This window comes from Biomphalaria glabrata, chromosome 1 (assembly GCF_947242115.1).
Source record: "Biomphalaria glabrata chromosome 1, xgBioGlab47.1, whole genome shotgun sequence".
Taxonomy (NCBI): domain Eukaryota; kingdom Metazoa; phylum Mollusca; class Gastropoda; family Planorbidae; genus Biomphalaria; species Biomphalaria glabrata.
In genome coordinates, this window is record NC_074711.1 from 70291024 (window position 1) to 70301867 (window position 10844).

The 10844-nt window shown below is 32.9% G+C and overlaps 1 long non-coding RNA gene across 1 annotated transcript; it reads left to right on the top strand.

The window, feature by feature from the left end:
- The first annotated feature begins 2444 nt into the window (after positions 1-2444).
- On the top strand, positions 2445-10256 carry LOC129923037 (uncharacterized). Its single transcript, XR_008774957.1, has 2 exons — positions 2445-4720; positions 9999-10256. It is a non-coding gene; the product is annotated as an uncharacterized LOC129923037 (long non-coding RNA).
- Positions 10257-10844: the final 588 nt, after the last annotated feature.

Here is a 10844-nt window from a genome sequence, read left to right on the forward strand (position 1 = left end):
GTACACTAAATAGTCCATGACTCACTGCCGTACAGTAACGTGCTAATACAACGATAAGGTTAAAGAATGTTGCGCTCATGGTACATTCATTTTTTTCTGCTCTTTCTGGAATCTAAGTACAAACATCACACACACACACAAACACACAAACACACAGAGACACACACATATACAAAATGAATTATTGTCAAAGTAAACCTAAACATCTACAACCAAGACACAAGATTCTCTGAATTCAAGAAGTACTTCTTGCAAGGAACAGTATCTGGAAAAAATATGAAAAATTTAGGAATGGCCGAAACTTAGAGTGAGTGCGATGCTAGGAATTGTGGGAAACAATTGAATCAACGGAACTGATCGTCTGTGATGTTTCAACAGATAACCGGACTTTGGGTAGTTAAACATACTTAAGGATTGGTTCAATTTACACATATAAATAAGTACCAAAATTTGTTCTCAATATTTTGTTATATAACGTCATTGATTCCTGGTTCAACATAGGAGCTATATATATATATATGCTGTATAACGAAATCATTAGACTAGGATGAATAGTTCCAATACCAATATTCAGGAGTGAAACCAAGTGGAGGAGGCTGTCGTCAACTTTTTGTCACAGTCGAACACAAATGTAGGGTTGTAATTTTCCACCAGAGATATAGGCTCTACTGTTGTTTAAGCTGTTTACTGTTGTTTCTTTTTGCTGCTGTTTCTTTCCGTCTCTTCTTGATGATGTCACGCCTGTTTACTTTCACCTCTAATTCGGAAATTTCTTTCAACTTACTCCCATAAATTACCTGCGTGGGGCGCGGTGTCCAGGTAAATTGATGACTTATAGTTCAGGTGACGTTCCTTCAGTTTCAAGTGACTATAAATCACGTGACAAGACTCTCCAAATTCTCTTGTCACTGCACTGACTCCTGGTGCATTCATTAAACAAAATATTGTCATCAGTTTCAGAAGGAAAAAGGACGTAGAGTGGGGCCGGAAGAGGTTGGGAGGAGGGTTTGTGGACATTACCTACGACAACATTATCTCCGTATTAATGAGACACTAAGTCTAGTCTTTTAGAAATACACCTAAGACATTGTTTTATAGGCATATAATATGAGAATAATCACAGTTGTAGCTATTTTCATTTAAATTATTTAAGTTTTGTTCACCAAAATGATGTATCAGGTCCTGCTGATATTTATGATTTAAAGCTTTTAGAAATGATTTCTAGCTACTAGTGAAAAATCTTTTAGGACTTTGATTCCACACTGCTGTAAAGTGCCTACAAATGATTGTAGTGTTTTTGAACGACTTCACTGATCGTTTCATCTCTACACCGGATACACCAATAAACTTGTTATTGAAGGATTGGCCTCTAGGTAGGATCAGCTCTAGTACTAGCAAATGTATTGCTCTTTCGCATGTAAGACAAAATAATTTTGATCATTTAGCTGACAACAGTGACCTTTCAATCTGGCGTCTTTGACTTGAGACTGTGTAATGTTTTTAAAAAACTCTCTCGCTATCGTTCTCTTTTCATTTTCCAGACATTTGTTTTTCTAGTGCTTTCTTGTCTTTTTCTTACTGGATTCCACTGCTTCAAGAACATCCACCAGATCTTTGACCAGATCTTAGATCTCAAAGTAGAAACAAAGAGCAGATTACTTTCATCTTGAACGATCCGGAGTAATGAGACTTTACACCCATACCATAGTGTTTTGCTCGTTTGAAGAACTTGTCACATGTTCTACCAGATTTTGAAATAGTACAGTTTGATATACATCTTCTATGTTATTATGAATGAAAACTGAAAAGCAGAAATGGCTTTTACTTTCAAATTTAATTTACGTAAAATACAATTTTATCACAGCTTCAAATATCGAAGAACTTATGTAAACACTGTAAAACAAATTAAGAAACAATAGTTTCAATGTAAATTTATAATCGGTTAAAAAACATTATAATATAGAGATAGCTATTCTATAACATTAAAACCTGAAATGTTAGCACACTCAACAAAAAGTGTTATACGTTCTAAAAGTGCACTAGAGCTTACTTAGTCATGACAACTGTAGAATATATTTGGACCCTCGGCTGGTAGTTTTAATTAATATTTCTTTTTACCTTATAGAAAAACATGAGCAAAGCTGTGATTTTCATCAAAGTTTTTAAAATGTATATAATCTACTACGGCTCGTTAAATCACACAACCATGATATACTGATAGGAAAGCATCTGGTTTGCAAACACCGTATGTTAAGTTCATAGAAACAATGTCCAACTTCTCTTGACATTATTTAAATAAACATTCCTGAATTAGTTAAGTTATTTGTTTATAAAGCAAAATAGAAATTTAAAAAAAAAGAGCAGTTAATTTCACATCAATGTTTTTTGTATTGTTATATTTATTTAAGTATTCGATTAATCTTTATATTGACCTATATCAACTGTTAGACACCTTATTTATATAGGTTAGTTATTTTAGTTATTTAGCGACGCACCATAGTAGACGCATATTGAACGGGACTAGTGACGTTTGGGATATGTTGGGTTAGAGACCGGAAAATCAGTTAGCGATAGAATACTCCAGGGTAACGACGTGTTTAGTGACAGAGACTTCTACTGTGGCCCTTTTTATCAGAATAAATACATGTTGAATAGTTCATCATCGTTCGACTACATCTCTTCACTTGTTACAATCGATGTGCCAGTTCTTGTTTGTGTTGTTGGTCAACTACACGTAATACACCCGAACAATTACACCCAAACGATTGCAGAGTAATTGGTTGACTTCAAGACAGCCTGAACTAGCAACATCACAGTGGCGACCCCGAACCTCGAAGCCGAACCTCGAAGCCGAACATCGTACCGGACCTCGAAGCAGAACGTTTACTCAGGTGAGGGTCGTGCACTCGAAGATATAAGATTTCATCGGAGTACGGCTGAACACAGCAGTATCGCAGAGTGACTTTGTTCTAGATCTACATACAGTCGTCGCCTGTTTGATCGCACGTTCAACGAGCCGTTAACTCAGGGTGACCTTCGTCAGGACAGTAATCATCGTAACGTCTGGTCTACTTAACCAGTATATTATCAAAGCCTGATCTTCATATGCTGAATCGACCTACAACCAGAGAAACCGTTCATTCATAACGGGTGAGAGATCGTTAGTGAACCTGTTGGACATATTTTTTCTTCGTCGTAGGAGCCACGTCGAGTATCAAGTTTTACCTCGTCAGTTTCGAGAAGGACAGTTTGCCCGCTGTCAGAAGTATTGTGAGTACTACAAGTTTGGTAGCTAACTAAATCGAAATCGCTCTGTCGTCTTACCCTTGGAGAGATTCTTGTGGAGCAGTTTGCTCATTGAACCGGTTGCTTGCCACGTTTATAACGGTCACTGTGTTTAACCTTTGGAAGGTTAGTAAAGTTGTATGTATCATTACTGAACATTGATATATCTAGTATTCGTCGGTCTGGACCATATCTAGACTTGTTGGCAGTGAAGTTGTGGAAACAGCTACATCCACTTAATTTCGTTGAAAACCGTTAATCGTCTAACGGAACGTCGTCGGAGGTGACCTTGGTTTCACCTAGTCTACATTGGACAGTTTGGTCTATTGAAGCAGAGTACAACAGCAAACTTCGTCGTACTACCAGAGTAGCAGCAGAAGCAGTGAACTATTTTAGAGAACCGTTATTCGTCAGCCCAGATCAAGTCATCGTCAAGAAAGTCGTTATTCGTCAGCCCAGATCAAGTCATCGTCAAGAAAGCCGTTATTCGTCAGCCCAGATCAAGTCATCGTCAAGAAATTCGTTATTCGTCAGTCGTCCAGATCAAGTTGCCGTCAAGAGACTGTTATTTGTCAGTAGTCGTCTACACAAATCAAGTCATCGCCAGAAGAACCGTTAACCTATTCGTCAGTAACTGTGTACACAAAGTCGTCGGAACTACACATACGGTCATCAACAGTCGTCAAAGAAACTGGAACATTTTGCTGTGGCATATCAGGACATCTGTGGCATTACGTGGGATACTGGTAGCACCGGAGAACAGAGTCAGAACTGGAAGAGAGGCAGTGGAATTTGTTGTGATCTAGCATATTCGGGAGTCCGAACAAAGGGATCTTTCTTATCAAAAGCTAAGTGCCATTTTTCTTATTAGTATATGTTTAGATTGCCCTTAGAAATAGATTTTGTCTAAATTTGGTACGTTAGCCTGAGTAAAATCAGGTGGTGCGCCTTAAAACCCGTCGGGGTAGAAGACGTAATTTAGATGAAAAGCTATATTATATATTTAGGATTGTAATTTGTTTTGTTTGTGTAAACGTCATATCCGTTGTTGCCTGGTTACTTCGTGACGTTATCATTGTGTGCCATATTGTCACATCCCAACCCATAGCGATAGTCTCATTTTAATTATTTCATTTGTTTATATTATTTTAAATTATTTATTTTTATTAATTTAATTAGATCTGTATTTTTTTTTTCACTTAATGATAGAAAGTGCGGGTAGGATTCTTTTACTGTGAATCAGACTAAAATAATTTTAGTTTGAGCGGTTAAAATCAAATATGATTTTGCCATGAGAATAATGCCGAAACTGGCTATGTAGTCAAACACTATCGTCTGGCTAAATTTAGATCTGCAAATTGTTGTACATTTCTTTGGTACAATTTAATTATCTAGACTCTACTTTGAAATATTATTAAGTTGAAGATGAATGAAGGTAGTACATTCTAGATATATATATCTTGTTGAAGATATATTTGACATTGTATAAACATATTTGTTTTATACGGTTAAATAGAACCATAATCTACTCTAGATCTAGACTCTAGACAGTCTTTGAATTTACTCTAAACACTTCACTGTGACTTCAGTCATACCAGGTTTTAAAATTGATCATAGTTATTCATACTAGATCTAAAAGTCATAGTGCTCTTGATAACTATAGATCTAAATGGTATTATTATATATACTATAATATACTAGATTTAAATTTGGGTGATACTAGACCTAATATACAGATCTGAATATAACTCAGACTAGATTTATACATTTACTAAATCTATAGATAGAGACATAACATTTAAAAATTTGTATAAAAGTGTGGAAAAACTTAAATATAAAATAAGTTTAAAGTATAGCCATAACTAATATAGGCTAAGTAAAAATATATATAAAATATAAAACACAATGGCTACATCATCATATGTGGACCTTAAGGAGGTTAAGGAAACAGCTATGCAGGATGGAAAGGCCATGGAGTTAAAAGGAAAGGACTTAGCAGCTTATGTACAGCAAGTTGTGAAGGAGGAAACGGAACGTCAAAGACAAGAGATAGAAAGACAAGAAGAACGTCAAAGACAAGAGATAGAGAGACAAGATAGGATCAGAAAGGAAGAATATGAGAAGCAAAAAGAGGACCGAGAACATGAAGCTAAAATGGAGAAGATGAGATTGGATGCAGCACAAGCCAGAGCCCAAACTGAACAAGGAAATAACACAAATAACTCAAATAATTATACCACTCAAAGAGACAACCCTAATTCACAAACATGGCTAAAGAGAAAAATACAAAGTTTTGATGAACAGAAGGATGACATTGGTGATTTCCTGAAAAGATATGAGGCAAAAATGTCTACATTTAATATGCCTGAAGAAGAATGGTCTGAAATACTGATAGACTTTGTTCATGGTCAAGCTCTAACAATATGCCAAAATCATGACCATCATATTGATGATAGCTATCAGGTTTTAAAAAGAGAGTTATTGAATGCCTATGGTCATAATGCTACAACTTTTAGAAAGAAATACTTTGACAATATACCATCATTAGAAATAGAACCCCAAACTACCATTAATATGGAAAAGGATTTCTTCAATAAGTGGGTAAAATTAGAAAAAGTGAATAACTCTTATGAAGGATTAAAAAATTTTATTCTAGTGGACAACTTTGTAAATAAATGTGATCCTCAGTTACAATCTTTTATTAAAGAAAGAAACCCAAAAACTATAGATGAAATAACAGAAATAATGAGAGTATACAAAAATGCCTATCCAAATAAACCATTTTCTGATAGGGATAAGAGCAAAGTAGATTTAATAGGATACACCAAAGAAAATGTTGATAGAAGTAGAAATAGAAACAGATCAAATAGTGGAAATAGAAAATATAGTGAAATAACCTGTTTTAAATGTCAAGGAAAAGGTCATATAGCAGCTAACTGTAGAAGAGGGAATAGTAGGTCTGGAAGTAGAAATAGATACAATGAACAAAATAACAGTAGATATAGGAGTAGAGATAGGAATGACAGGGGAAATTATAGAAATAGGAGTTACAGTAGGGAATACAAAAATAAAGGTACAGATAGGGTATATTTCATGGAAGGAAATAGGAACAATTTTGCAGTGTACCCAGGGTTTGTAGATAGAATTCCGGTGGAATTAATCAGAGATTCAGGTTGTAACACTTTGGCAGTAAAAACTAAATTTGTCAAACCTCATTGGTATAAAGGGTTTACTAAGAAAGTAGAATTAGCAGATGGCACTGTAAGGGAATTTAAAGCTATAAGGGTATACATTGAAACTCCATTTTTCACTGGTTATTGTGATGGCATTGCAATACCAGAAATGAGATATGATATGTTAGTAGGAAACATAAAAGGAGTTAAAGAATGTTCAAGAAAAGAATTAGAAGACTGGCAAAACAAATACAAAAACATAAGACAAAATCATGAAAACATAGAAACACAAAATATAACAAGTATGATAATAACAAGATCAATGGATAAACAAAGTAAGAAACAGGAAAATACAATAAATGTAATAAGTAATGATAAAGAAAAAGAAACCAATAATGTAATACAAATAGAAAATACAGATGTTAAGGAAAGAGAGATAGAAAATGAAACACAAAATAGTCTGGAAACACAAATATCTCAAAGTGAAAAAGAAACAACACCCACATTTGCATTAGAACAAATGAATGACAATATTATTGGGAAAATTTATTCAAGAATATTAGATAAAAACAATAATAATCCAATGGAGAAATTTTGTATAGAGAATAAAATATTATTTAGACAAACAAGTAATGATAACAAGAAAATAAAACAACTTGTCTTACCACAGAAATATTGGAAAGATGTTTTAATCATGACACATGATAATAATTTAGCAGCACATAGGGGAGTAAAGAAATGTTATAGGAATTTGTCAAAACAAGTATTTTGGCCCAAAATGAAAGCAACAATCAACAAATACATAAAATCATGTGACATATGTCAAAAGAGATCTAACAAAAGCCTAGTGAATAAAGCACCTATTCAAGAAATGGATGAACCTACAGCACCATTTCAGAAAGTATCTATTGATTTAATAGGTCCTTTAATTCAAACTGAAAATAATAACAAATACATTCTAACAGTAATAGACATGTTTAGTAGATACCCAGAGGCAATCCCATTATCAAATACAAGTGCAGAGAATATCATTAATGCCATAACTCAAAAAGTAATTACAAGACATGGTATACCTAAAATTATATTGAGTGATCAGGGATCTCAGTTTAAGTCAGAACAATTTAAGAAATGGACTAAACAATACAATATACAACACATATACTCTTCGGTTTACCACCCAGAGAGTGGTTCATTAAAAAGATCACTAACAAAAATAATTCAGAATAATCAGAACAAGTGGGATCATTACATTAACTATGTACTATTTGCTCATAGAAACAACATCCATGAAGCAACACAATTTTCACCATATGAAATAATACATGGAAGAAAACCTAGAGATGAATTAGATGTTTTTAAAGAAAATCTAATAGGCAATGAGAATAAATTAAATAATGACAGTGAAACAACAATCACAACAGAATTGAAAGAAATATGGACTCAAGCATATAACAACAATAAGAAATATAAACAAAGTGCTCATGAGAATTTAAATAAGAAAAGACAATTGAAAACACTAGAAGTAGGAAACAATGTATTAATATTGATAAATGACCTGAAAAATAAAATTGGTAAACAATGGAAAGGTCCATTTAAGGTGATAAAACAAATTAGTGATGTGAATTATCAAATTGAAATAAATGGGAAAATTAAAACATATCACATAAATAATTTGAAACTGTATAATGATAGAGAAGATGAGTTAATACAAAACATTCAGGAGGAAATAGAAAATAAATTTTCAGAAAGAGAAGAATGCTTGATGATAATAACAAATGAAAATCACAATGAAAATGATATTAAGGAAATACCTGTAATAGAAACAAAAGAGAATCAAACTTGGCAAAAGATTAATCTTAATAATTTAACTAAGGAAAAGTCAAAAGATATAACTAAAATAATACAAGAATACAAAGAAATTTTTTCCAGTATACCAGGAAAAACTAATATTATTAAACATGACATTAAAGTAACAGACACAAAACCTATCAAGCTTAAGCCATATAGAATACCACTACATTTACAAGACAAAGTAAAGAAAGAAATAGACAATTTACTAGAATCAGGTATAATTGAACCATCAACATCTCCTTATGCTTCACCAATTGTGATAGCCAAAAAGAAGAATGGAGATATAAGGTTATGTATTGATTATAGGAAACTTAACAACATCACAGAATTTGACCCATATCCAATGCCAAATATAGAGGATATTTTACATAAATTAAATGGAGCAAAATTTTTTACTAAATTGGATTTAACTAAAGGTTATTGGCAAATACCTTTAACAGAAAATGCAAAACCTTACACAGCATTTGTAACACCATATGGTATTTTTCAATGGAATTATATGAGTTTTGGATTAGTAAATGCACCTGCCACATTTAATAGAATGATGAACATGATAATTGGAAACAAAGAAAATGTTATTTGCTATTTGGATGACATATGTATTTTTAATAATAGTTGGGAGGAACATTTGGTAGATGTAAAAGAAGTATTCAAAATAATAAAAGAAAGTGGACTTACAATTCAAGCAGAAAAAGTAGAAATAGGATTGGAGGAAATAATTTTCTTAGGACATAAAATAAATAACAACATGATTAGCCCTATTGAAGATAACATAAAGAAAGTACTTAATATTGAAATACCTACAACAAAAAGACAAATTAAAAGTATATTGGGAATAGTAAATTATTACAGAAAGTTTATAAAAAACTTAGCAGAAATAGTGAATCCACTAAATGACTTACTTAAAAAAGGAAAACCTCAAAAAGTAGTTTGTAATGAGGAATGTGTGAAAGCTATTGACAGAATTAAAGATGTTTTTAGTCATGAACTAATATTAAGACTACCTGATAAAGACAAAATATTTTATGTCACAACTGATGCATCTGGTAATGCTATTGGTGGTTGTTTAATGCAGAACTATGATAACTTACATCCTATATTATATGTAAGCAGAAAATTGTCAGAGGCAGAGAAAAAATATAGTGTCATTGAAAGAGAAGCCTTAGCTGTAATATGGGTAATTACTAAGCTAGAGAGCTATTTAATAGGAAGGAAATTCATATTATTAACTGATCATAAACCTATTCAGTATATACAGCAAAAGAGCATGAAAAACAGTCGTGTTTATAGATGGTTCTTAGCACTACAGGAATATAAATTTGAAGTGAAAGCTATTAGTGGATCTGTGAATATTGTAGCTGATTTATTGTCTAGAATGACATTGAAGTGAAACAATTTTGTAAATAAACTATGATTATATTGAGTATGTAATATATATTAATATATTGACACCATTTATATGTTATGGAAAAGGGAGATAAGTAAAGTTGATGTTAAGCATTTAAAAGTAAGTATGGATATTTTTTTTGTGTGAATCATTTCATATATCATTGACGAAAGTTAGTTCTATGGAAAAGGGTGAGTATAAAAGAAAAATGGACAAAAGCGTATAAAAGGGTGGTAAGAAAAAATGTATTGAATGTGTAAATAAAGTCTGTAATTGTTTTTTGAAATATTGTATTTTATCAGATTACTGCCAGTGAAGAACATTTGAGATGTGTAGGACATGCCCATAAGATGCCACATTTTCCTCCATGATGAACTGTGTACCAATGAAGATGATTCTGGAATGTTATGAACTGTTATGAACATTGACATGAATATGAGGAACTGTCAAGATGAAGATGTCAAGATGAAGATGTCAAGATGAAGATGTCAAGATTTTATGTTTGTTGTCTTCCCCTTAAATTGAAAATGCCCTTGTAAGACTTGACAGTAGTGGAAAAATATTGACATATTTTTTTTTCAAAGGGGGGAGGAATCTGTTAGACACCTTATTTATATAGGTTAGTTATTTTAGTTATTTAGCGACGCACCATAGTAGACGCATATTGAACGGGACTAGTGACGTTTGGGATATGTTGGGTTAGAGACCGGAAAATCAGTTAGCGATAGAATACTCCAGGGTAACGACGTGTTTAGTGACAGAGACTTCTACTGTGGCCCTTTTTATCAGAATAAATACATGTTGAATAGTTCATCATCGTTCGACTACATCTCTTCACTTGTTACAATCGATGTGCCAGTTCTTGTTTGTGTTGTTGGTCAACTACACGTAATACACCCGAACAATTACACCCAAACGATTGCAGAGTAATTGGTTGACTTCAAGACAGCCTGAACTAGCAACATCACACAACCTAATTAAACCCACAAAATAATTGGCATTGTCTTTTATATAGCTAAAAATTTATTGGAATAAATTTTGCTACCCCTGAGTTAATTATGTCAAAGTACACATTGGTGGAATGTCAGATCAATGTCCTTCACTCAATACTTCTTTGTGTTGAATATTTTGTTTACACATTCCGAGCA